A 27,837-nucleotide genomic window follows, 5' to 3' on the forward strand; every position below is an offset into this window, starting at 1 on the left:
AGGCACGATTGTTGCCGCACGAGAAGTGCCTGCTGCGGAGGCTTCTTGCTAGCAGCGCTAAAGGCACACCAACATTGTATCTCTGTGCTTTCCTGAACAGCTTGCGCTGGGACAGTTACAACCGTGTTTTGCACGCTGTCCGGGTACTGAGGCACTAAAAGTGCGGATGTGTGGCGACTGTCCAACACGAGAACCGGCTGCTCTGAAAGCCCTTCCTGCTCTTCACGTGCGCTTTCTAGCAGATCTACGCACACACAAACGTCGAGCCTCTTCGCTGTCCTACACAGCTAGCACGCCGGCAGGTACCGTCAACTTGGAAGCAGCCGCACAGAAGGAAGGAGCCCTCCAACCGACGACCAGCCGACGATCGAGGCCACACGCCAGCTGGCCGCACTTGAAGCCCTCGCGGCTCTTCTCTCGCTCTTTCCCGCGGGGATCCGTGGGAGGAGGCTCTCTGCCTTCGCTGCACAACTCGAACCGCGAAAGCCGCAATGATCTTTGTCCAAGCTGCGCAGAAGAAACAAAGCACTAAAACGGCTAATGTCTAGCTAATCTCCCAAGTGAAAAGGGTCAGCACGGAAAGCTCTTGCTGCTCTTCACTCGCTCTTGGTAACGGCCCAGAAGCATTGCGACTCTTCGCTTCTCTGCAGGATTTGCCCACCAACACTTCACGTCAGCTAAAGCCGGCTGCCCGGACGAAAAGAGGCTAAGAAAGATCGTAGAAGGCACGATTGTTGCCGCACGAGAAGTGCCTGCTGCGGAGGCTTCTTGCTAGCAGCGCTAAAGGCACACCAACATCGCATCTCTGTGCTTTCCTGAACAGCTTGCGCTGGGACAGTTACAACCGTGTTTTGCAAGCTGTCCGGGTACTGAGGCACTAAAAGTCCGGATGTGTGGCGACTGTCCAACACGAGAACCGGCTGCTCTGAAAGCCCTTCCTGCTCTTCACCTGCGCTTTCTAGCAGATCTACGCACACACAAACGTCGAGCCTCTTCGCTGTCCTACACAGCTAGCACGTACCGTCAACTTGGAAGCAGCCGCACAGAAGGAAGGAGCCCTCCAACCGACGACCAGCGGATGATCGCGGCCACACGCGAGCTGGTCGCACTCGAAGCCCTCGCGGCTCATCTCTCGCTCTTTCCGCAGAGCTCCGAGATCCGTGCGAGGAGGCTCCCTGCCTTTGCTGCACAACTCGAACCGCGAAAGCCGCAATGATCTTTGTCCAAGCTGCGCAGAAGAAACAAAGCACTAAAACAGCCAATGTCTAGCTAATCTCCCAAGTGAAAAGGGTCAGCACGGAAAGCTCTTGCTGCTCTTCACTCGCTCTTGGTAACGGCCCAGAAGCATTGCGACTCTTCGCTTCTCTGCAGGATTTGCCCACCAACACTTCACATCAGCTAAAGCCTGCTGCCCGGAGGAAAAGAGGCTATGAAAGATCGTAGAAGGCACGATTGTTGCCGCACGAGAAGTGCCTGCTGCGGAGGCTTCTTGCTAGCAGCGCTAAAGGCACACCAACATCGCATCTCTGTGCTTTCCTGAACAGCTTGCGCTGGGACAGTTACAACCGTGTTTTGCACGCTGTCCGGGTGCTGAGGCACTAAAAGTGCGGATGTCTGGCGACTGTCCAACACGAGAACCGGCTGCTCTGAAAGCCCTTCCTGCTCTTCACGTGCGCTTTCTAGCAGATCTACGCACACACAAACGTCGAGCCTTTTCGCTGTCCTACACAGCTAGCACGCTGGCAGGTACCGTCAACTTGGAACCAGCCGCACAGAAGGAAGGAGCCCTCCAACCGACGACCAGCGGATGATCGCGGCCACACGCGAGCTGGTCGCACTCGAAGCCCTCGCGGCTCATCTCTCGCTCTTTCCGCAGAGCTCCGAGATCCGTGCGAGGAGGCTCCCTGCCTTTGCTGCACAACTCGAACCGCGAAAGCCGCAATGATCTTTGTCCAAGCTGCGCAGAAGAAACAAAGCACTAGAACAGCCAATGTCTAGCTAATCTCCCAAGTGAAAAGGGTCAGCACGGAAAGCTCTTGCTGCTCTTCACTCGCTCTTGGTAACGGCCCAGAAGCATTGCGACTCTTCGCTTCTCTGCAGGATTTGCCCACCAACACTTCACATCAGCTAAAGCCTGCTGCCCGGAGGAAAAGAGGCTATGAAAGATCGTAGAAGGCACGATTGTTGCCGCACGACAAGTGCCTGCTGCGGAGGCTTCTTGCTAGCAGCGCTAAAGGCACACCAACATCGCATCTCTGTGCTTTCCTGAACAGCTTGCGCTGGGACAGTTACAACCGTGTTTTGCACGCTGTCCGGGTGCTGAGGCACTAAAAGTGCGGATGTCTGGCGACTGTCCAACACGAGAACCGGCTGCTCTGAAAGCCCTTCCTGCTCTTCACGTGCGCTTTCTAGCAGATCTACGCACACACAAACGTCGAGCCTCTTCGCTGTCCTACACAGCTAGCACGCCGGCAGGTACCGTCAACTTGGAAGCAGCCGCACAGAAGGAAGGAGCCCTCCAACCGACGACCAGCCGACGATCGCGTCCACACGCGAGCTGGCCGCATTCGAAGCCCTCGCGGCTCTTCTCTCGCTCTTTCCCGCGGGAATCCGTTGGAGGAGGCTCTCTGCCTTCACTGCACAACTCGAACCGCGAAAGCCGCAATGATCTTTGTCCAAGCTGCGCAGAAGAAACAAAGCACTAAAACGGCTAATGTCTAGCTAATCTCCCAAGTGAAAAGGGTCAGCACGGAAAGCTCTTGCTGCTCTTCACTCGCTCTTGGTAACGGCCCAGAAGCATTGCGACTCTTCGCTTCTCTGCAGGATTTGCCCACCAACACTTCACATCAGCTAAAGCCGGCTGCCCGGACGAAAAGAGGCTAAGAAAGATCGTAGAAGGCACGATTGTTGCCGCACGAGAAGTGCCTGCTGCGGAGGCTTCTTGCTAGCAGCGCTAAAGGCACACCAACATTGTATCTCTGTGCTTTCCTGAACAGCTTGCGCTGGGACAGTTACAACCGTGTTTTGCAAGCTGTCCGGGTGCTGAGGCACTAAAAGTGCGGATGTCTGGCGACTGTCCAACACGAGAACCGGCTGCTCTGAAAGCCCTTCCTGCTCTTCACCTGCGCTTTCTAGCAGATCTACGCACACACAAACGTCGAGCCTCTTCGCTGTCCTACACAGCTAGCACGCTGGCAGGTACCGTCAACTTGGAAGCAGCCGCACAGAAGGAAGGAGCCCTCCAACCGACGACCAGCCGACGATCGCGTCCACACGCGAGCTGGCCGCATTCGAAGCCCTCGCGGCTCTTCTCTCGCTCTTTCCCGCGGGAATCCGTTGGAGGAGGCTCTCTGCCTTCACTGCACAACTCGAACCGCGAAAGCCGCAATGATCTTTGTCCAAGCTGCGCAGAAGAAACAAAGCACTAAAACGGCTAATGTCTAGCTAATCTCCCAAGTGAAAAGGGTCAGCACGGAAAGCTCTTGCTGCTCTTCACTCGCTCTTGGTAACGGCCCAGAAGCATTGCGACTCTTCGCTTCTCTGCAGGATTTGCCCACCAACACTTCACATCAGCTAAAGCCGGCTGCCCGGACGAAAAGAGGCTAAGAAAGATCGTAGAAGGCACGATTGTTGCCGCACGAGAAGTGCCTGCTGCGGAGGCTTCTTGCTAGCAGCGCTAAAGGCACACCAACATTGTATCTCTGTGCTTTCCTGAACAGCTTGCGCTGGGACAGTTACAACCGTGTTTTGCAAGCTGTCCGGGTGCTGAGGCACTAAAAGTGCGGATGTCTGGCGACTGTCCAACACAGAACCGGCTGCTCTGAAAGCCCTTCCTGCTCTTCACGTGCGCTTTCTAGCAGATCTCCGCACAGACAAACGTCGAGCCTCTTCGCTGTCCTACACAGCTAGCACGTACCGTCAACTTGGAAGCAGCCGCACAGAAGGAAGGAGCCCTCCAACCGACGACCAGCGGATGATCGCGGCCACACGCGAGCTGGTCGCATTCGAAGCCCTCGCGGCTCATCTCTCGCTCTTTCCGCAGAGCTCCGAGATCCGTGCGAGGAGGCTCCCTGCCTTTGCTGCACAACTCGAACCGCGAAAGCCGCAATGATCTTTGTCCAAGCTGCGCAGAAGAAACAAAGCACTAAAACGGCCAATGTCTAGCTAATCTCCCAAGTGAAAAGGGTCAGCACGGAAAGCTCTTGCTGCTCTTCACTCGCTCTTCGTAACGGCCCAGAAGCATTGCGACTCTTCGCTTCTCTGCAGGATTTGCCCACCAACACTTCACATCAGCTAAAGCCGGCTGCCCGGAGGAAAAGAGGCTATGAAAGATCGTAGAAGGCACGATTGTTGCCGCACGAGAAGTGCCTGCTGCGGAGGCTTCTTGCGAGCAGCGCTAAAGGCACACCAACATTGTATCTCTGTGCTTTCCTGAACAGCTTGCGCTGGGACAGTTACAACCGTGTTTTGCACGCTGTCCGGGTGCTGAGGCACTAAAAGTGCGGATGTCTGGCGACTGTCCAACACGAGAACCGGCTGCTCTGAAAGCCCTTCCTGCTCTTCACCTGCGCTTTCTAGCAGATCTACGCACACACAAACGTCGAGCCTCTTCGCTGTCCTACACAGCTAGCACGTACCGTCAACTTGGAACCAGCCGCACAGAAGGAAGGAGCCCTCCAACCGACGACCAGCGGATGATCGAGGCCACACGCGAGCTGGTCGCACTCGAAGCCCTCGCGGCTCATCTCTCGCTCTTTCCGCAGAGCTCCGAGATCCGTGCGAGGAGGCTCCCTGCCTTTGCTGCACAACTCGAACCGCGAAAGCCGCAATGATCTTTGTCCAAGCTGCGCAGAAGAAACAAAGCACTAAAACGGCTAATGTCTAGCTAATCTCCCAAGTGAAAAGGGTCAGCACGGAAAGCTCTTGCTGCTCTTCACTCGCTCTTGGTAACGGCCCAGAAGCATTGCGACTCTTCGCTTCTCTGCAGGATTTGCCCACCAACACTTCACATCAGCTAAAGCCGGCTGCCCGGACGAAAAGAGGCTAAGAAAGATCGTAGAAGGCACGATTGTTGCCGCACGAGAAGTGCCTGCTGCGGAGGCTTCTTGCGAGCAGCGCTAAAGGCACACCAACATTGTATCTCTGTGCTTTCCTGAACAGCTTGCGCTGGGACAGTTACAACCGTGTTTTGCAAGCTGTCCGGGTGCTGAGGCACTAAAAGTGCGGATGTCTGGCGACTGTCCAACACGAGAACCGGCTGCTCTGAAAGCCCTTCCTGCTCTTCACGTGCGCTTTCTAGCAGATCTACGCACACACAAACGTCGAGCCTTTTCGCTGTCCTACACAGCTAGCACGCTGGCAGGTACCGTCAACTTGGAAGCAGCCGCACAAAAGGAAGGAGCCCTCCAACCGACGACCAGCGGATGATCGCGGCCACACGCGAGCTGGTCGCACTCGAAGCCCTCGCGGCTCATCTCTCGCTCTTTCCGCAGAGCTCCGAGATCCGTGCGAGGAGGCTCCCTGCCTTTGCTGCACAACTCGAACCGCGAAAGCCGCAATGATCTTTGTCCAAGCTGCGCAGAAGAAACAAAGCACTAAAACGGCTAATGTCTAGCTAATCTCCCAAGTGAAAAGGGTCAGCACGGAAAGCTCTTGCTGCTCTTCACTCGCTCTTGGTAACGGCCCAGAAGCATTGCGACTCTTCGCTTCTCTGCAGGATTTGCCCACCAACACTTCACATCAGCTAAAGCCTGCTGCCCGGAGGAAAAGAGGCTAAGAAAGATCGTAGAAGGCACGAATGTTGCCGCACGAGAAGTGCCTGCTGCGGAGGCTTCTTGCTAGCAGCGCTAAAGGCACACCAACATTGTATCTCTGTGCTTTCCTGAACAGCTTGCGCTGGGACAGTTACAACCGTGTTTTGCACGCTGTCCGGGTACTGAGGCACTAAAAGTGCGGATGTGTGGCGACTGTCCAACACGAGAACCGGCTGCTCTGAAAGCCCTTCCTGCTCTTCACGTGCGCTTTCTAGCAGATCTACGCACACACAAACGTCGAGCCTCTTCGCTGTCCTACACAGCTAGCACGTACCGTCAACTTGGAACCAGCCGCACAGAAGGAAGGAGCTCTCCAACCGACGAACAGCCGACGATCGAGGCCACACGCGAGCTGGTCGCACTCGAAGCCCTCGCGACTCATCTCTCGCTCTTTCCTCAGAGCTCCGGAGATCCGGGCGAGGAGGCTCTCTGCCTTCGCTGCACAACTCGAACCGCGAAAGCCGCAATGATCTTTGTCCAAGCTGCGCAGAAGAAACAAAGCACTAAAACGGCCAATGTCTAGCTAATCTCCCAAGTGAAAAGGGTCAGCACGGAAAGCTCTTGCTGCTCTTCACTCGCTCTTCGTAACGGCCCAGAAGCATTGCGACTCTTCGCTTCTCTGCAGGATTTGCCCACCAACACTTCACATCAGCTAAAGCCGGCTGCCCGGAGGAAAAGAGGCTATGAAAGATCGTAGAAGGCACGATTGTTGCCGCACGAGAAGTGCCTGCTGCGGAGGCTTCTTGCGAGCAGCGCTAAAGGCACACCAACATTGTATCTCTGTGCTTTCCTGAACAGCTTGCGCTGGGACAGTTACAACCGTGTTTTGCACGCTGTCCGGGTGCTGAGGCACTAAAAGTGCGGATGTCTGGCGACTGTCCAACACGAGAACCGGCTGCTCTGAAAGCCCTTCCTGCTCTTCACCTGCGCTTTCTAGCAGATCTACGCACACACAAACGTCGAGCCTCTTCGCTGTCCTACACAGCTAGCACGTACCGTCAACTTGGAACCAGCCGCACAGAAGGAAGGAGCCCTCCAACCGACGACCAGCGGATGATCGAGGCCACACGCGAGCTGGTCGCACTCGAAGCCCTCGCGGCTCATCTCTCGCTCTTTCCGCAGAGCTCCGAGATCCGTGCGAGGAGGCTCCCTGCCTTTGCTGCACAACTCGAACCGCGAAAGCCGCAATGATCTTTGTCCAAGCTGCGCAGAAGAAACAAAGCACTAAAACGGCTAATGTCTAGCTAATCTCCCAAGTGAAAAGGGTCAGCACGGAAAGCTCTTGCTGCTCTTCACTCGCTCTTGGTAACGGCCCAGAAGCATTGCGACTCTTCGCTTCTCTGCAGGATTTGCCCACCAACACTTCACATCAGCTAAAGCCGGCTGCCCGGACGAAAAGAGGCTAAGAAAGATCGTAGAAGGCACGATTGTTGCCGCACGAGAAGTGCCTGCTGCGGAGGCTTCTTGCGAGCAGCGCTAAAGGCACACCAACATTGTATCTCTGTGCTTTCCTGAACAGCTTGCGCTGGGACAGTTACAACCGTGTTTTGCAAGCTGTCCGGGTGCTGAGGCACTAAAAGTGCGGATGTCTGGCGACTGTCCAACACGAGAACCGGCTGCTCTGAAAGCCCTTCCTGCTCTTCACGTGCGCTTTCTAGCAGATCTACGCACACACAAACGTCGAGCCTTTTCGCTGTCCTACACAGCTAGCACGCTGGCAGGTACCGTCAACTTGGAAGCAGCCGCACAAAAGGAAGGAGCCCTCCAACCGACGACCAGCGGATGATCGCGGCCACACGCGAGCTGGTCGCACTCGAAGCCCTCGCGGCTCATCTCTCGCTCTTTCCGCAGAGCTCCGAGATCCGTGCGAGGAGGCTCCCTGCCTTTGCTGCACAACTCGAACCGCGAAAGCCGCAATGATCTTTGTCCAAGCTGCGCAGAAGAAACAAAGCACTAAAACGGCTAATGTCTAGCTAATCTCCCAAGTGAAAAGGGTCAGCACGGAAAGCTCTTGCTGCTCTTCACTCGCTCTTGGTAACGGCCCAGAAGCATTGCGACTCTTCGCTTCTCTGCAGGATTTGCCCACCAACACTTCACATCAGCTAAAGCCTGCTGCCCGGAGGAAAAGAGGCTAAGAAAGATCGTAGAAGGCACGAATGTTGCCGCACGAGAAGTGCCTGCTGCGGAGGCTTCTTGCTAGCAGCGCTAAAGGCACACCAACATTGTATCTCTGTGCTTTCCTGAACAGCTTGCGCTGGGACAGTTACAACCGTGTTTTGCACGCTGTCCGGGTACTGAGGCACTAAAAGTGCGGATGTGTGGCGACTGTCCAACACGAGAACCGGCTGCTCTGAAAGCCCTTCCTGCTCTTCACGTGCGCTTTCTAGCAGATCTACGCACACACAAACGTCGAGCCTCTTCGCTGTCCTACACAGCTAGCACGTACCGTCAACTTGGAACCAGCCGCACAGAAGGAAGGAGCTCTCCAACCGACGAACAGCCGACGATCGAGGCCACACGCGAGCTGGTCGCACTCGAAGCCCTCGCGACTCATCTCTCGCTCTTTCCTCAGAGCTCCGGAGATCCGGGCGAGGAGGCTCTCTGCCTTCGCTGCACAACTCGAACCGCGAAAGCCGCAATGATCTTTGTCCAAGCTGCGCAGAAGAAACAAAGCACTAAAACGGCTAATGTCTAGCTAATCTCCCAAGTGAAAAGGGTCAGCACGGAAAGCTCTTGCTGCTCTTCACTCGCTCTTGGTAACGGCCCAGAAGCATTGCGACTCTTCGCTTCTCTGCAGGATTTGCCCACCAACACTTCACATCAGCTAAAGCCGGCTGCCCGGACGAAAAGAGGCTAAGAAAGATCGTAGAAGGCACGATTGTTGCCGCACGAGAAGTGCCTGCTGCGGAGGCTTCTTGCTAGCAGCGCTAAAGGCACACCAACATTGTATCTCTGTGCTTTCCTGAACAGCTTGCGCTGGGACAGTTACAACCGTGTTTTGCAAGCTGTCCGGGTGCTGAGGCACTAAAAGTGCGGATGTCTGGCGACTGTCCAACACAGAACCGGCTGCTCTGAAAGCCCTTCCTGCTCTTCACGTGCGCTTTCTAGCAGATCTACGCACACACAAACGTCGAGCCTCTTCGCTGTCCTACACAGCTAGCACGTACCGTCAACTTGGAACCAGCCGCACAGAAGGAAGGAGCTCTCCAACCGACGAACAGCCGACGATCGAGGCCACACGCGAGCTGGTCGCACTCGAAGCCCTCGCGGCTCATCTCTCGCTCTTTCCGCAGAGCTCCGAGATCCGTGCGAGGAGGCTCCCTGCCTTTGCTGCACAACTCGAACCGCGAAAGCCGCAATGATCTTTGTCCAAGCTGCGCAGAAGAAACAAAGCACTAAAACGGCCAATGTCTAGCTAATCTCCCAAGTGAAAAGGGTCAGCACGGAAAGCTCTTGCTGCTCTTCACTCGCTCTTGGTAACGGCCCAGAAGCATTGCGACTCTTCGCTTCTCTGCAGGATTTGCCCACCAACACTTCACATCAGCTAAAGCCTGCTGCCCGGAGGAAAAGAGGCTAAGAAAGATCGTAGAAGGCACGATTGTTGCCGCACGAGAAGTGCCTGCTGCGGAGGCTTCTTGCTAGCAGCGCTAAAGGCACACCAACATCGCATCTCTGTGCTTTCCTGAACAGCTTGCGCTGGGACAGTTACAACCGTGTTTTGCAAGCTGTCCGGGTGCTGAGGCACTAAAAGTGCGGATGTCTGGCGACTGTCCAACACGAGAACCGGCTGCTCTGAAAGCCCTTCCTGCTCTTCACGTGCGCTTTCTAGCAGATCTACGCACACACAAACGTCGAGCCTCTTCGCTGTCCTACACAGCTAGCACGCTGGCAGGTACCGTCAACTTGGAACCAGCCGCACAGAAGGAAGGAGCCCTCCAACCGACGACCAGCCGACGATCGCGGCCACACGCGAGCTGGCCGCACTCGAACACCTCGCGGCTCTTCTCTCGCTCTTTCCCGCGGGGATCCGTTGGAGGAGGCTCTCTGGCTTCACTGCACAACTCGAACCGCGAAAGCCGCAATGATCTTTGTCCAAGCTGCGCAGAAGAAACAAAGCACTAAAACGGCTAATGTCTAGCTAATCTCCCAAGTGAAAAGGGTCAGCACGGAAAGCTCTTGCTGCTCTTCACTCGCTCTTGGTAACGGCCCAGAAGCATTGCGACTCTTCGCTTCTCTGCAGGATTTGTCCACCAACACTTCACATCAGCTAAAGCCTGCTGCCCGGAGGAAAAGAGGCTAAGAAAGATCGTAGAAGGCACGAATGTTGCCGCACGAGAAGTGCCTGCTGCGGAGGCTTCTTGCTAGCAGCGCTAAAGTCACACCAACATTGTATCTCTGTGCTTTCCTGAACAGCTTGCGCTGGGACAGTTACAACCGTGTTTTGCAAGCTGTCCGGGTGCTGAGGCACTAAAAGTGCGGATGTCTGGCGACTGTCCAACACGAGAACCGGCTGCTCTGAAAGCCCTTCCTGCTCTTCACGTGCGCTTTCTAGCAGATCTACGCACACACAAACGTCGAGCCTCTTCGCTGTCCTACAAAGCTAGCACGTACCGTCAACTTGGAACCAGCCGCAGAGAAGGAAGGAGCCCTCCAACCGACGAACAGCCGACGATCGCGGCCACACGCGAGCTGGTCGCACTCGAAGCCCTCGCGACTCATCTCTCGCTCTTTCCTCAGAGCTCCGGAGATCCGGGCGAGGAGGCTCTCTGCCTTCACTGCACAACTCGAACCGCGAAAGCCGCAATGATCTTTGTCCAAGCTGCGCAGAAGAAACAAAGCACTAAAACGGCCAATGTCTAGCTAATCTCCCAAGTGAAAAGGGTCAGCACGGAAAGCTCTTGCTGCTCTTCACTCGCTCTTGGTAACGGCCCAGAAGCATTGCGACTCTTCGCTTCTCTGCAGGATTTGCCCACCAACACTTCACATCAGCTAAAGCCGGCTGCCCGGACTAAAAGAGGCTAAGAAAGATCGTAGAAGGCACGATTGTTGCCGCACGAGAAGTGCCTGCTGCGGAGGCTTCTTGCTAGCAGCGCTAAAGGCACACCAACATTGTATCTCTGTGCTTTCCTGAACAGCTTGCGCTGGGACAGTTACAACCGTGTTTTGCACGCTGTCCGGGTACTGAGGCACTAAAAGTGCGGATGTGTGGCGACTGTCCAACACGAGAACCGGCTGCTCTGAAAGCCCTTCCTGCTCTTCACGTGCGCTTTCTAGCAGATCTACGCACACACAAACGTCGAGCCTCTTCGCTGTCCTACACAGCTAGCACGCCGGCAGGTACCGTCAACTTGGAAGCAGCCGCACAGAAGGAAGGAGCCCTCCAACCGACGACCAGCCGACGATCGAGGCCACACGCCAGCTGGCCGCACTTGAAGCCCTCGCGGCTCTTCTCTCGCTCTTTCCCGCGGGGATCCGTGGGAGGAGGCTCTCTGCCTTCGCTGCACAACTCGAACCGCGAAAGCCGCAATGATCTTTGTCCAAGCTGCGCAGAAGAAACAAAGCACTAAAACAGCCAATGTCTAGCTAATCTCCCAAGTGAAAAGGGTCAGCACGGAAAGCTCTTGCTGCTCTTCACTCGCTCTTGGTAACGGCCCAGAAGCATTGCGACTCTTCGCTTCTCTGCAGGATTTGCCCACCAACACTTCACATCAGCTAAAGCCTGCTGCCCGGAGGAAAAGAGGCTAAGAAAGATCGTAGAAGGCACGATTGTTGCCGCACGAGAAGTGCCTGCTGCGGAGGCTTCTTGCTAGCAGCGCTAAAGGCACACCAACATCGCATCTCTGTGCTTTCCTGAACAGCTTGCGCTGGGACAGTTACAACCGTGTTTTGCACGCTGTCCGGGTGCTGAGGCACTAAAAGTGCGGATGTCTGGCGACTGTCCAACACGAGAACCGGCTGCTCTGAAAGCCCTTCCTGCTCTTCACGTGCGCTTTCTAGCAGATCTACGCACACACAAACGTCGAGCCTTTTCGCTGTCCTACACAGCTAGCACGCTGGCAGGTACCGTCAACTTGGAACCAGCCGCACAGAAGGAAGGAGCCCTCCAACCGACGACCAGCGGATGATCGCGGCCACACGCGAGCTGGTCGCACTCGAAGCCCTCGCGGCTCATCTCTCGCTCTTTCCGCAGAGCTCCGAGATCCGTGCGAGGAGGCTCCCTGCCTTTGCTGCACAACTCGAACCGCGAAAGCCGCAATGATCTTTGTCCAAGCTGCGCAGAAGAAACAAAGCACTAGAACAGCCAATGTCTAGCTAATCTCCCAAGTGAAAAGGGTCAGCACGGAAAGCTCTTGCTGCTCTTCACTCGCTCTTGGTAACGGCCCAGAAGCATTGCGACTCTTCGCTTCTCTGCAGGATTTGCCCACCAACACTTCACATCAGCTAAAGCCTGCTGCCCGGAGGAAAAGAGGCTATGAAAGATCGTAGAAGGCACGATTGTTGCCGCACGACAAGTGCCTGCTGCGGAGGCTTCTTGCTAGCAGCGCTAAAGGCACACCAACATCGCATCTCTGTGCTTTCCTGAACAGCTTGCGCTGGGACAGTTACAACCGTGTTTTGCACGCTGTCCGGGTGCTGAGGCACTAAAAGTGCGGATGTCTGGCGACTGTCCAACACGAGAACCGGCTGCTCTGAAAGCCCTTCCTGCTCTTCACGTGCGCTTTCTAGCAGATCTACGCACACACAAACGTCGAGCCTCTTCGCTGTCCTACACAGCTAGCACGCCGGCAGGTACCGTCAACTTGGAAGCAGCCGCACAGAAGGAAGGAGCCCTCCAACCGACGACCAGCCGACGATCGCGTCCACACGCGAGCTGGCCGCATTCGAAGCCCTCGCGGCTCTTCTCTCGCTCTTTCCCGCGGGAATCCGTTGGAGGAGGCTCTCTGCCTTCACTGCACAACTCGAACCGCGAAAGCCGCAATGATCTTTGTCCAAGCTGCGCAGAAGAAACAAAGCACTAAAACGGCTAATGTCTAGCTAATCTCCCAAGTGAAAAGGGTCAGCACGGAAAGCTCTTGCTGCTCTTCACTCGCTCTTGGTAACGGCCCAGAAGCATTGCGACTCTTCGCTTCTCTGCAGGATTTGCCCACCAACACTTCACATCAGCTAAAGCCGGCTGCCCGGACGAAAAGAGGCTAAGAAAGATCGTAGAAGGCACGATTGTTGCCGCACGAGAAGTGCCTGCTGCGGAGGCTTCTTGCTAGCAGCGCTAAAGGCACACCAACATTGTATCTCTGTGCTTTCCTGAACAGCTTGCGCTGGGACAGTTACAACCGTGTTTTGCAAGCTGTCCGGGTGCTGAGGCACTAAAAGTGTGGATGTCTGGCGACTGTCCAACACGAGAACCGGCTGCTCTGAAAGCCCTTCCTGCTCTTCACGTGCGCTTTCTAGCAGATCTACGCACACACAAACGTCGAGCCTCTTCGCTGTCCTACACAGCTAGCACGCTGGCAGGTACCGTCAACTTGGAAGCAGCCGCACAGAAGGAAGGAGCCCTCCAACCGACGACCAGCCGACGATCGCGTCCACACGCGAGCTGGCCGCATTCGAAGCCCTCGCGGCTCTTCTCTCGCTCTTTCCCGCGGGAATCCGTTGGAGGAGGCTCTCTGCCTTCACTGCACAACTCGAACCGCGAAAGCCGCAATGATCTTTGTCCAAGCTGCGCAGAAGAAACAAAGCACTAAAACGGCTAATGTCTAGCTAATCTCCCAAGTGAAAAGGGTCAGCACGGAAAGCTCTTGCTGCTCTTCACTCGCTCTTGGTAACGGCCCAGAAGCATTGCGACTCTTCGCTTCTCTGCAGGATTTGCCCACCAACACTTCACATCAGCTAAAGCCGGCTGCCCGGACGAAAAGAGGCTAAGAAAGATCGTAGAAGGCACGATTGTTGCCGCACGAGAAGTGCCTGCTGCGGAGGCTTCTTGCTAGCAGCGCTAAAGGCACACCAACATTGTATCTCTGTGCTTTCCTGAACAGCTTGCGCTGGGACAGTTACAACCGTGTTTTGCAAGCTGTCCGGGTGCTGAGGCACTAAAAGTGCGGATGTCTGGCGACTGTCCAACACAGAACCGGCTGCTCTGAAAGCCCTTCCTGCTCTTCACGTGCGCTTTCTAGCAGATCTCCGCACAGACAAACGTCGAGCCTCTTCGCTGTCCTACACAGCTAGCACGTACCGTCAACTTGGAAGCAGCCGCACAGAAGGAAGGAGCCCTCCAACCGACGACCAGCGGATGATCGCGGCCACACGCGAGCTGGTCGCATTCGAAGCCCTCGCGGCTCATCTCTCGCTCTTTCCGCAGAGCTCCGAGATCCGTGCGAGGAGGCTCCCTGCCTTTGCTGCACAACTCGAACCGCGAAAGCCGCAATGATCTTTGTCCAAGCTGCGCAGAAGAAACAAAGCACTAAAACGGCCAATGTCTAGCTAATCTCCCAAGTGAAAAGGGTCAGCACGGAAAGCTCTTGCTGCTCTTCACTCGCTCTTCGTAACGGCCCAGAAGCATTGCGACTCTTCGCTTCTCTGCAGGATTTGCCCACCAACACTTCACATCAGCTAAAGCCGGCTGCCCGGAGGAAAAGAGGCTATGAAAGATCGTAGAAGGCACGATTGTTGCCGCACGAGAAGTGCCTGCTGCGGAGGCTTCTTGCGAGCAGCGCTAAAGGCACACCAACATTGTATCTCTGTGCTTTCCTGAACAGCTTGCGCTGGGACAGTTACAACCGTGTTTTGCAAGCTGTCCGGGTGCTGAGGCACTAAAAGTGCGGATGTCTGGCGACTGTCCAACACAGAACCGGCTGCTCTGAAAGCCCTTCCTGCTCTTCACGTGCGCTTTCTAGCAGATCTACGCACACACAAACGTCGAGCCTCTTCGCTGTCCTACACAGCTAGCACGCCGGCAGGTACCGTCAACTTGGAAGCAGCCGCACAGAAGGAAGGAGCCCTCCAACCGACGACCAGCCGACGATCGAGGCCACACGCCAGCTGGCCGCACTTGAAGCCCTCGCGGCTCTTCTCTCGCTCTTTCCCGCGGGGATCCGTGGGAGGAGGCTCTCTGCCTTCACTGCACAACTCGAACCGCGAAAGCCGCAATGATCTTTGTCCAAGCTGCGCAGAAGAAACAAAGCACTAAAACGGCCAATGTCTAGCTAATCTCCCAAGTGAAAAGGGTCAGCACGGAAAGCTCTTGCTGCTCTTCACTCGCTCTTGGTAACGGCCCAGAAGCATTGCGACTCTTCGCTTCTCTGCAGGATTTGCCCACCAACACTTCACATCAGCTAAAGCCGGCTGCCCGGACGAAAAGAGGCTAAGAAAGATCGTAGAAGGCACGATTGTTGCCGCACGAGAAGTGCCTGCTGCGGAGGCTTCTTGCGAGCAGCGCTAAAGGCACACCAACATTGTATCTCTGTGCTTTCCTGAACAGCTTGCGCTGGGACAGTTACAACCGTGTTTTGCAAGCTGTCCGGGTGCTGAGGCACTAAAAGTGCGGATGTCTGGCGACTGTCCAACACGAGAACCGGCTGCTCTGAAAGCCCTTCCTGCTCTTCACGTGCGCTTTCTAGCAGATCTACGCACACACAAACGTCGAGCCTTTTCGCTGTCCTACACAGCTAGCACGCTGGCAGGTACCGTCAACTTGGAAGCAGCCGCACAGAAGGAAGGAGCCCTCCAACCGACGACCAGCGGATGATCGCGGCCACACGCGAGCTGGTCGCACTCGAAGCCCTCGCGGCTCATCTCTCGCTCTTTCCGCAGAGCTCCGAGATCCGTGCGAGGAGGCTCCCTGCCTTTGCTGCACAACTCGAACCGCGAAAGCCGCAATGATCTTTGTCCAAGCTGCGCAGAAGAAACAAAGCACTAAAACGGCTAATGTCTAGCTAATCTCCCAAGTGAAAAGGGTCAGCACGGAAAGCTCTTGCTGCTCTTCACTCGCTCTTGGTAACGGCCCAGAAGCATTGCGACTCTTCGCTTCTCTGCAGGATTTGCCCACCAACACTTCACATCAGCTAAAGCCTGCTGCCCGGAGGAAAAGAGGCTAAGAAAGATCGTAGAAGGCACGAATGTTGCCGCACGAGAAGTGCCTGCTGCGGAGGCTTCTTGCTAGCAGCGCTAAAGGCACACCAACATTGTATCTCTGTGCTTTCCTGAACAGCTTGCGCTGGGACAGTTACAACCGTGTTTTGCACGCTGTCCGGGTACTGAGGCACTAAAAGTGCGGATGTGTGGCGACTGTCCAACACGAGAACCGGCTGCTCTGAAAGCCCTTCCTGCTCTTCACGTGCGCTTTCTAGCAGATCTACGCACACACAAACGTCGAGCCTCTTCGCTGTCCTACACAGCTAGCACGTACCGTCAACTTGGAACCAGCCGCACAGAAGGAAGGAGCTCTCCAACCGACGAACAGCCGACGATCGAGGCCACACGCGAGCTGGTCGCACTCGAAGCCCTCGCGACTCATCTCTCGCTCTTTCCTCAGAGCTCCGGAGATCCGGGCGAGGAGGCTCTCTGCCTTCGCTGCACAACTCGAACCGCGAAAGCCGCAATGATCTTTGTCCAAGCTGCGCAGAAGAAACAAAGCACTAAAACGGCTAATGTCTAGCTAATCTCCCAAGTGAAAAGGGTCAGCACGGAAAGCTCTTGCTGCTCTTCACTCGCTCTTGGTAACGGCCCAGAAGCATTGCGACTCTTCGCTTCTCTGCAGGATTTGCCCACCAACACTTCACATCAGCTAAAGCCGGCTGCCCGGACGAAAAGAGGCTAAGAAAGATCGTAGAAGGCACGATTGTTGCCGCACGAGAAGTGCCTGCTGCGGAGGCTTCTTGCTAGCAGCGCTAAAGGCACACCAACATTGTATCTCTGTGCTTTCCTGAACAGCTTGCGCTGGGACAGTTACAACCGTGTTTTGCAAGCTGTCCGGGTGCTGAGGCACTAAAAGTGCGGATGTCTGGCGACTGTCCAACACAGAACCGGCTGCTCTGAAAGCCCTTCCTGCTCTTCACGTGCGCTTTCTAGCAGATCTACGCACAGACAAACGTCGAGCCTCTTCGCTGTCCTACACAGCTAGCACGTACCGTCAACTTGGAAGCAGCCGCACAGAAGGAAGGAGCCCTCCAACCGACGACCAGCGGATGATCGCGGCCACACGCGAGCTGGTCGCACTCGAAGCCCTCGCGGCTCATCTCTCGCTCTTTCCGCAGAGCTCCGAGATCCGTGCGAGGAGGCTCCCTGCCTTTGTTGCACAACTCGAACCGCGAAAGCCGCAATGATCTTTGTCCAAGCTGCGCAGAAGAAACAAAGCACTAAAACGGCCAATGTCTAGCTAATCTCCCAAGTGAAAAGGGTCAGCACGGAAAGCTCTTGCTGCTCTTCACTCGCTCTTGGTAACGGCCCAGAAGCATTGCGACTCTTCGCTTCTCTGCAGGATTTGCCCACCAACACTTCACATCAGCTAAAGCCTGCTGCCCGGAGGAAAAGAGGCTATGAAAGATCGTAGAAGGCACGATTGTTGCCGCACGAGAAGTGCCTGCTGCGGAGGCTTCTTGCTAGCAGCGCTAAAGGCACACCAACATCGCATCTCTGTGCTTTCCTGAACAGCTTGCGCTGGGACAGTTACAACCGTGTTTTGCACGCTGTCCGGGTGCTGAGGCACTAAAAGTGCGGATGTCTGGCGACTGTCCAACACGAGAACCGGCTGCTCTGAAAGCCCTTCCTGCTCTTCACGTGCGCTTTCTAGCAGATCTACGCACACACAAACGTCGAGCCTCTTCGCTGTCCTACACAGCTAGCACGCCGGCAGGTACCGTCAACTTGGAAGCAGCCGCACAGAAGGAAGGAGCCCTCCAACCGACGACCAGCCGACGAGCGCGTCCACACGCGAGCTGGCCGCATTCGAAGCCCTCGCGGCTCTTCTCTCGCTCTTTCCCGCGGGAATCCGTTGGAGGAGGCTCTCTGCCTTCACTGCACAACTCGAACCGCGAAAGCCGCAATGATCTTTGTCCAAGCTGCGCAGAAGAAACAAAGCACTAAAACGGCTAATGTCTAGCTAATCTCCCAAGTGAAAAGGGTCAGCACGGAAAGCTCTTGCTGCTCTTCACTCGCTCTTGGTAACGGCCCAGAAGCATTGCGACTCTTCGCTTCTCTGCAGGATTTGCCCACCAACACTTCACATCAGCTAAAGCCTGCTGCCCGGAGGAAAAGAGGCTAAGAAAGATCGTAGAAGGCACGATTGTTGCCGCACGAGAAGTGCCTGCTGCGGAGGCTTCTTGCTAGCAGCGCTAAAGGCACACCAACATCGCATCTCTGTGCTTTCCTGAACAGCTTGCGCTGGGACAGTTACAACCGTGTTTTGCACGCTGTCCGGGTGCTGAGGCACTAAAAGTGCGGATGTCTGGCGACTGTCCAACACGAGAACCGGCTGCTCTGAAAGCCCTTCCTGCTCTTCACGTGCGCTTTCTAGCAGATCTACGCACACACAAACGTCGAGCCTTTTCGCTGTCCTACACAGCTAGCACGCTGGCAGGTACCGTCAACTTGGAACCAGCCGCACAGAAGGAAGGAGCCCTCCAACCGACGACCAGCGGATGATCGCGTCCACACGCGAGCTGGTCGCACTCGAAGCCCTCGCGGCTCATCTCTCGCTCTTTCCGCAGAGCTCCGAGATCCGTGCGAGGAGGCTCCCTGCCTTTGCTGCACAACTCGAACCGCGAAAGCCGCAATGATCTTTGTCCAAGCTGCGCAGAAGAAACAAAGCACTAGAACAGCCAATGTCTAGCTAATCTCCCAAGTGAAAAGGGTCAGCACGGAAAGCTCTTGCTGCTCTTCACTCGCTCTTGGTAACGGCCCAGAAGCATTGCGACTCTTCGCTTCTCTGCAGGATTTGCCCACCAACACTTCACATCAGCTAAAGCCTGCTGCCCGGAGGAAAAGAGGCTATGAAAGATCGTAGAAGGCACGATTGTTGCCGCACGAGAAGTGCCTGCTGCGGAGGCTTCTTGCTAGCAGCGCTAAAGGCACACCAACATCGCATCTCTGTGCTTTCCTGAACAGCTTGCGCTGGGACAGTTACAACCGTGTTTTGCACGCTGTCCGGGTGCTGAGGCACTAAAAGTGCGGATGTCTGGCGACTGTCCAACACGAGAACCGGCTGCTCTGAAAGCCCTTCCTGCTCTTCACGTGCGCTTTCTAGCAGATCTACGCACACACAAACGTCGAGCCTCTTCGCTGTCCTACACAGCTAGCACGCCGGCAGGTACCGTCAACTTGGAAGCAGCCGCACAGAAGGAAGGAGCCCTCCAACCGACGACCAGCCGACGATCGCGTCCACACGCGAGCTGGCCGCATTCGAAGCCCTCGCGGCTCTTCTCTCGCTCTTTCCCGCGGGAATCCGTTGGAGGAGGCTCTCTGCCTTCACTGCACAACTCGAACCGCGAAAGCCGCAATGATCTTTGTCCAAGCTGCGCAGAAGAAACAAAGCACTAAAACGGCTAATGTCTAGCTAATCTCCCAAGTGAAAAGGGTCAGCACGGAAAGCTCTTGCTGCTCTTCACTCGCTCTTGGTAACGGCCCAGAAGCATTGCGACTCTTCGCTTCTCTGCAGGATTTGCCCACCAACACTTCACATCAGCTAAAGCCGGCTGCCCGGACGAAAAGAGGCTAAGAAAGATCGTAGAAGGCACGATTGTTGCCGCACGAGAAGTGCCTGCTGCGGAGGCTTCTTGCTAGCAGCGCTAAAGGCACACCAACATTGTATCTCTGTGCTTTCCTGAACAGCTTGCGCTGGGACAGTTACAACCGTGTTTTGCAAGCTGTCCGGGTGCTGAGGCACTAAAAGTGTGGATGTCTGGCGACTGTCCAACACGAGAACCGGCTGCTCTGAAAGCCCTTCCTGCTCTTCACGTGCGCTTTCTAGCAGATCTACGCACACACAAACGTCGAGCCTCTTCGCTGTCCTACACAGCTAGCACGCTGGCAGGTACCGTCAACTTGGAAGCAGCCGCACAGAAGGAAGGAGCCCTCCAACCGACGACCAGCCGACGATCGCGTCCACACGCGAGCTGGCCGCATTCGAAGCCCTCGCGGCTCTTCTCTCGCTCTTTCCCGCGGGAATCCGTTGGAGGAGGCTCTCTGCCTTCACTGCACAACTCGAACCGCGAAAGCCGCAATGATCTTTGTCCAAGCTGCGCAGAAGAAACAAAGCACTAAAACGGCTAATGTCTAGCTAATCTCCCAAGTGAAAAGGGTCAGCACGGAAAGCTCTTGCTGCTCTTCACTCGCTCTTGGTAACGGCCCAGAAGCATTGCGACTCTTCGCTTCTCTGCAGGATTTGCCCACCAACACTTCACATCAGCTAAAGCCGGCTGCCCGGACGAAAAGAGGCTAAGAAAGATCGTAGAAGGCACGATTGTTGCCGCACGAGAAGTGCCTGCTGCGGAGGCTTCTTGCTAGCAGCGCTAAAGGCACACCAACATTGTATCTCTGTGCTTTCCTGAACAGCTTGCGCTGGGACAGTTACAACCGTGTTTTGCAAGCTGTCCGGGTGCTGAGGCACTAAAAGTGCGGATGTCTGGCGACTGTCCAACACAGAACCGGCTGCTCTGAAAGCCCTTCCTGCTCTTCACGTGCGCTTTCTAGCAGATCTCCGCACAGACAAACGTCGAGCCTCTTCGCTGTCCTACACAGCTAGCACGTACCGTCAACTTGGAAGCAGCCGCACAGAAGGAAGGAGCCCTCCAACCGACGACCAGCGGATGATCGCGGCCACACGCGAGCTGGTCGCATTCGAAGCCCTCGCGGCTCATCTCTCGCTCTTTCCGCAGAGCTCCGAGATCCGTGCGAGGAGGCTCCCTGCCTTTGCTGCACAACTCGAACCGCGAAAGCCGCAATGATCTTTGTCCAAGCTGCGCAGAAGAAACAAAGCACTAAAACGGCCAATGTCTAGCTAATCTCCCAAGTGAAAAGGGTCAGCACGGAAAGCTCTTGCTGCTCTTCACTCGCTCTTCGTAACGGCCCAGAAGCATTGCGACTCTTCGCTTCTCTGCAGGATTTGCCCACCAACACTTCACATCAGCTAAAGCCGGCTGCCCGGAGGAAAAGAGGCTATGAAAGATCGTAGAAGGCACGATTGTTGCCGCACGAGAAGTGCCTGCTGCGGAGGCTTCTTGCGAGCAGCGCTAAAGGCACACCAACATTGTATCTCTGTGCTTTCCTGAACAGCTTGCGCTGGGACAGTTACAACCGTGTTTTGCACGCTGTCCGGGTGCTGAGGCACTAAAAGTGCGGATGTCTGGCGACTGTCCAACACGAGAACCGGCTGCTCTGAAAGCCCTTCCTGCTCTTCACCTGCGCTTTCTAGCAGATCTACGCACACACAAACGTCGAGCCTCTTCGCTGTCCTACACAGCTAGCACGTACCGTCAACTTGGAACCAGCCGCACAGAAGGAAGGAGCCCTCCAACCGACGACCAGCGGATGATCGAGGCCACACGCGAGCTGGTCGCACTCGAAGCCCTCGCGGCTCATCTCTCGCTCTTTCCGCAGAGCTCCGAGATCCGTGCGAGGAGGCTCCCTGCCTTTGCTGCACAACTCGAACCGCGAAAGCCGCAATGATCTTTGTCCAAGCTGCGCAGAAGAAACAAAGCACTAAAACGGCTAATGTCTAGCTAATCTCCCAAGTGAAAAGGGTCAGCACGGAAAGCTCTTGCTGCTCTTCACTCGCTCTTGGTAACGGCCCAGAAGCATTGCGACTCTTCGCTTCTCTGCAGGATTTGCCCACCAACACTTCACATCAGCTAAAGCCGGCTGCCCGGACGAAAAGAGGCTAAGAAAGATCGTAGAAGGCACGATTGTTGCCGCACGAGAAGTGCCTGCTGCGGAGGCTTCTTGCGAGCAGCGCTAAAGGCACACCAACATTGTATCTCTGTGCTTTCCTGAACAGCTTGCGCTGGGACAGTTACAACCGTGTTTTGCAAGCTGTCCGGGTGCTGAGGCACTAAAAGTGCGGATGTCTGGCGACTGTCCAACACGAGAACCGGCTGCTCTGAAAGCCCTTCCTGCTCTTCACGTGCGCTTTCTAGCAGATCTACGCACACACAAACGTCGAGCCTTTTCGCTGTCCTACACAGCTAGCACGCTGGCAGGTACCGTCAACTTGGAAGCAGCCGCACAAAAGGAAGGAGCCCTCCAACCGACGACCAGCGGATGATCGCGGCCACACGCGAGCTGGTCGCACTCGAAGCCCTCGCGGCTCATCTCTCGCTCTTTCCGCAGAGCTCCGAGATCCGTGCGAGGAGGCTCCCTGCCTTTGCTGCACAACTCGAACCGCGAAAGCCGCAATGATCTTTGTCCAAGCTGCGCAGAAGAAACAAAGCACTAAAACGGCTAATGTCTAGCTAATCTCCCAAGTGAAAAGGGTCAGCACGGAAAGCTCTTGCTGCTCTTCACTCGCTCTTGGTAACGGCCCAGAAGCATTGCGACTCTTCGCTTCTCTGCAGGATTTGCCCACCAACACTTCACATCAGCTAAAGCCTGCTGCCCGGAGGAAAAGAGGCTAAGAAAGATCGTAGAAGGCACGAATGTTGCCGCACGAGAAGTGCCTGCTGCGGAGGCTTCTTGCTAGCAGCGCTAAAGGCACACCAACATTGTATCTCTGTGCTTTCCTGAACAGCTTGCGCTGGGACAGTTACAACCGTGTTTTGCACGCTGTCCGGGTACTGAGGCACTAAAAGTGCGGATGTGTGGCGACTGTCCAACACGAGAACCGGCTGCTCTGAAAGCCCTTCCTGCTCTTCACGTGCGCTTTCTAGCAGATCTACGCACACACAAACGTCGAGCCTCTTCGCTGTCCTACACAGCTAGCACGTACCGTCAACTTGGAACCAGCCGCACAGAAGGAAGGAGCTCTCCAACCGACGAACAGCCGACGATCGAGGCCACACGCGAGCTGGTCGCACTCGAAGCCCTCGCGACTCATCTCTCGCTCTTTCCTCAGAGCTCCGGAGATCCGGGCGAGGAGGCTCTCTGCCTTCGCTGCACAACTCGAACCGCGAAAGCCGCAATGATCTTTGTCCAAGCTGCGCAGAAGAAACAAAGCACTAAAACGGCTAATGTCTAGCTAATCTCCCAAGTGAAAAGGGTCAGCACGGAAAGCTCTTGCTGCTCTTCACTCGCTCTTGGTAACGGCCCAGAAGCATTGCGACTCTTCGCTTCTCTGCAGGATTTGCCCACCAACACTTCACATCAGCTAAAGCCGGCTGCCCGGACGAAAAGAGGCTAAGAAAGATCGTAGAAGGCACGATTGTTGCCGCACGAGAAGTGCCTGCTGCGGAGGCTTCTTGCTAGCAGCGCTAAAGGCACACCAACATTGTATCTCTGTGCTTTCCTGAACAGCTTGCGCTGGGACAGTTACAACCGTGTTTTGCAAGCTGTCCGGGTGCTGAGGCACTAAAAGTGCGGATGTCTGGCGACTGTCCAACACAGAACCGGCTGCTCTGAAAGCCCTTCCTGCTCTTCACGTGCGCTTTCTAGCAGATCTACGCACAGACAAACGTCGAGCCTCTTCGCTGTCCTACACAGCTAGCACGTACCGTCAACTTGGAAGCAGCCGCACAGAAGGAAGGAGCCCTCCAACCGACGACCAGCGGATGATCGCGGCCACACGCGAGCTGGTCGCACTCGAAGCCCTCGCGGCTCATCTCTCGCTCTTTCCGCAGAGCTCCGAGATCCGTGCGAGGAGGCTCCCTGCCTTTGTTGCACAACTCGAACCGCGAAAGCCGCAATGATCTTTGTCCAAGCTGCGCAGAAGAAACAAAGCACTAAAACGGCCAATGTCTAGCTAATCTCCCAAGTGAAAAGGGTCAGCACGGAAAGCTCTTGCTGCTCTTCACTCGCTCTTGGTAACGGCCCAGAAGCATTGCGACTCTTCGCTTCTCTGCAGGATTTGCCCACCAACACTTCACATCAGCTAAAGCCTGCTGCCCGGAGGAAAAGAGGCTATGAAAGATCGTAGAAGGCACGATTGTTGCCGCACGAGAAGTGCCTGCTGCGGAGGCTTCTTGCTAGCAGCGCTAAAGGCACACCAACATCGCATCTCTGTGCTTTCCTGAACAGCTTGCGCTGGGACAGTTACAACCGTGTTTTGCACGCTGTCCGGGTGCTGAGGCACTAAAAGTGCGGATGTCTGGCGACTGTCCAACACGAGAACCGGCTGCTCTGAAAGCCCTTCCTGCTCTTCACGTGCGCTTTCTAGCAGATCTACGCACACACAAACGTCGAGCCTCTTCGCTGTCCTACACAGCTAGCACGCCGGCAGGTACCGTCAACTTGGAAGCAGCCGCACAGAAGGAAGGAGCCCTCCAACCGACGACCAGCCGACGAGCGCGTCCACACGCGAGCTGGCCGCATTCGAAGCCCTCGCGGCTCTTCTCTCGCTCTTTCCCGCGGGAATCCGTTGGAGGAGGCTCTCTGCCTTCACTGCACAACTCGAACCGCGAAAGCCGCAATGATCTTTGTCCAAGCTGCGCAGAAGAAACAAAGCACTAAAACGGCTAATGTCTAGCTAATCTCCCAAGTGAAAAGGGTCAGCACGGAAAGCTCTTGCTGCTCTTCACTCGCTCTTGGTAACGGCCCAGAAGCATTGCGACTCTTCGCTTCTCTGCAGGATTTGCCCACCAACACTTCACATCAGCTAAAGCCTGCTGCCCGGAGGAAAAGAGGCTAAGAAAGATCGTAGAAGGCACGATTGTTGCCGCACGAGAAGTGCCTGCTGCGGAGGCTTCTTGCTAGCAGCGCTAAAGGCACACCAACATCGCATCTCTGTGCTTTCCTGAACAGCTTGCGCTGGGACAGTTACAACCGTGTTTTGCACGCTGTCCGGGTGCTGAGGCACTAAAAGTGCGGATGTCTGGCGACTGTCCAACACGAGAACCGGCTGCTCTGAAAGCCCTTCCTGCTCTTCACGTGCGCTTTCTAGCAGATCTACGCACACACAAACGTCGAGCCTCTTCGCTGTCCTACACAGCTAGCACGTACCGTCAACTTGGAAGCAGCCGCACAGAAGGAAGGAGCCCTCCAACCGACGACCAGCGGATGATCGCGGCCACACGCGAGCTGGTCGCATTCGAAGCCCTCGCGGCTCATCTCTCGCTCTTTCCGCAGAGCTCCGAGATCCGTGCGAGGAGGCTCCCTGCCTTTGCTGCACAACTCGAACCGCGAAAGCCGCAATGATCTTTGTCCAAGCTGCGCAGAAGAAACAAAGCACTAAAACGGCCAATGTCTAGCTAATCTCCCAAGTGAAAAGGGTCAGCACGGAAAGCTCTTGCTGCTCTTCACTCGCTCTTCGTAACGGCCCAGAAGCATTGCGACTCTTCGCTTCTCTGCAGGATTTGCCCACCAACACTTCACATCAGCTAAAGCCGGCTGCCCGGAGGAAAAGAGGCTATGAAAGATCGTAGAAGGCACGATTGTTGCCGCACGAGAAGTGCCTGCTGCGGAGGCTTCTTGCGAGCAGCGCTAAAGGCACACCAACATTGTATCTCTGTGCTTTCCTGAACAGCTTGCGCTGGGACAGTTACAACCGTGTTTTGCAAGCTGTCCGGGTGCTGAGGCACTAAAAGTGCGGATGTCTGGCGACTGTCCAACACAGAACCGGCTGCTCTGAAAGCCCTTCCTGCTCTTCACGTGCGCTTTCTAGCAGATCTACGCACACACAAACGTCGAGCCTCTTCGCTGTCCTACACAGCTAGCACGCCGGCAGGTACCGTCAACTTGGAAGCAGCCGCACAGAAGGAAGGAGCCCTCCAACCGACGACCAGCCGACGATCGAGGCCACACGCCAGCTGGCCGCACTTGAAGCCCTCGCGGCTCTTCTCTCGCTCTTTCCCGCGGGGATCCGTGGGAGGAGGCTCTCTGCCTTCACTGCACAACTCGAACCGCGAAAGCCGCAATGATCTTTGTCCAAGCTGCGCAGAAGAAACAAAGCACTAAAACGGCTAATGTCTAGCTAATCTCCCAAGTGAAAAGGGTCAGCACGGAAAGCTCTTGCTGCTCTTCACTCGCTCTTGGTAACGGCCCAGAAGCATTGCGACTCTTCGCTTCTCTGCAGGATTTGCCCACCAACACTTCACATCAGCTAAAGCCGGCTGCCCGGACGAAAAGAGGCTAAGAAAGATCGTAGAAGGCACGATTGTTGCCGCACGAGAAGTGCCTGCTGCGGAGGCTTCTTGCGAGCAGCGCTAAAGGCACACCAACATTGTATCTCTGTGCTTTCCTGAACAGCTTGCGCTGGGACAGTTACAACCGTGTTTTGCAAGCTGTCCGGGTGCTGAGGCACTAAAAGTGCGGATGTCTGGCGACTGTCCAACACGAGAACCGGCTGCTCTGAAAGCCCTTCCTGCTCTTCACGTGCGCTTTCTAGCAGATCTACGCACACACAAACGTCGAGCCTTTTCGCTGTCCTACACAGCTAGCACGCTGGCAGGTACCGTCAACTTGGAAGCAGCCGCACAGAAGGAAGGAGCCCTCCAACCGACGACCAGCGGATGATCGCGGCCACACGCGAGCTGGTCGCACTCGAAGCCCTCGCGGCTCATCTCTCGCTCTTTCCGCAGAGCTCCGAGATCCGTGCGAGGAGGCTCCCTGCCTTTGCTGCACAACTCGAACCGCGAAAGCCGCAATGATCTTTGTCCAAGCTGCGCAGAAGAAACAAAGCACTAAAACGGCTAATGTCTAGCTAATCTCCCAAGTGAAAAGGGTCAGCACGGAAAGCTCTTGCTGCTCTTCACTCGCTCTTGGTAACGGCCCAGAAGCATTGCGACTCTTCGCTTCTCTGCAGGATTTGCCCACCAACACTTCACATCAGCTAAAGCCTGCTGCCCGGAGGAAAAGAGGCTAAGAAAGATCGTAGAAGGCACGAATGTTGCCGCACGAGAAGTGCCTGCTGCGGAGGCTTCTTGCTAGCAGCGCTAAAGGCACACCAACATTGTATCTCTGTGCTTTCCTGAACAGCTTGCGCTGGGACAGTTACAACCGTGTTTTGCACGCTGTCCGGGTACTGAGGCACTAAAAGTGCGGATGTGTGGCGACTGTCCAACACGAGAACCGGCTGCTCTGAAAGCCCTTCCTGCTCTTCACGTGCGCTTTCTAGCAGATCTACGCACACACAAACGTCGAGCCTCTTCGCTGTCCTACACAGCTAGCACGTACCGTCAACTTGGAACCAGCCGCACAGAAGGAAGGAGCTCTCCAACCGACGAACAGCCGACGATCGAGGCCACACGCGAGCTGGTCGCACTCGAAGCCCTCGCGACTCATCTCTCGCTCTTTCCTCAGAGCTCCGGAGATCCGGGCGAGGAGGCTCTCTGCCTTCGCTGCACAACTCGAACCGCGAAAGCCGCAATGATCTTTGTCCAAGCTGCGCAGAAGAAACAAAGCACTAAAACGGCTAATGTCTAGCTAATCTCCCAAGTGAAAAGGGTCAGCACGGAAAGCTCTTGCTGCTCTTCACTCGCTCTTGGTAACGGCCCAGAAGCATTGCGACTCTTCGCTTCTCTGCAGGATTTGCCCACCAACACTTCACATCAGCTAAAGCCGGCTGCCCGGACGAAAAGAGGCTAAGAAAGATCGTAGAAGGCACGATTGTTGCCGCACGAGAAGTGCCTGCTGCGGAGGCTTCTTGCTAGCAGCGCTAAAGGCACACCAACATTGTATCTCTGTGCTTTCCTGAACAGCTTGCGCTGGGACAGTTACAACCGTGTTTTGCAAGCTGTCCGGGTGCTGAGGCACTAAAAGTGCGGATGTCTGGCGACTGTCCAACACAGAACCGGCTGCTCTGAAAGCCCTTCCTGCTCTTCACGTGCGCTTTCTAGCAGATCTACGCACAGACAAACGTCGAGCCTCTTCGCTGTCCTACACAGCTAGCACGTACCGTCAACTTGGAAGCAGCCGCACAGAAGGAAGGAGCCCTCCAACCGACGACCAG

The sequence above is a fragment of the Chlamydotis macqueenii genome, chromosome 2, assembly GCF_036417535.1.
Source record: "Chlamydotis macqueenii isolate bChlMac1 chromosome 2, bChlMac1.mat, whole genome shotgun sequence".
NCBI lineage: Eukaryota > Metazoa > Chordata > Aves > Otidiformes > Otididae > Chlamydotis > Chlamydotis macqueenii.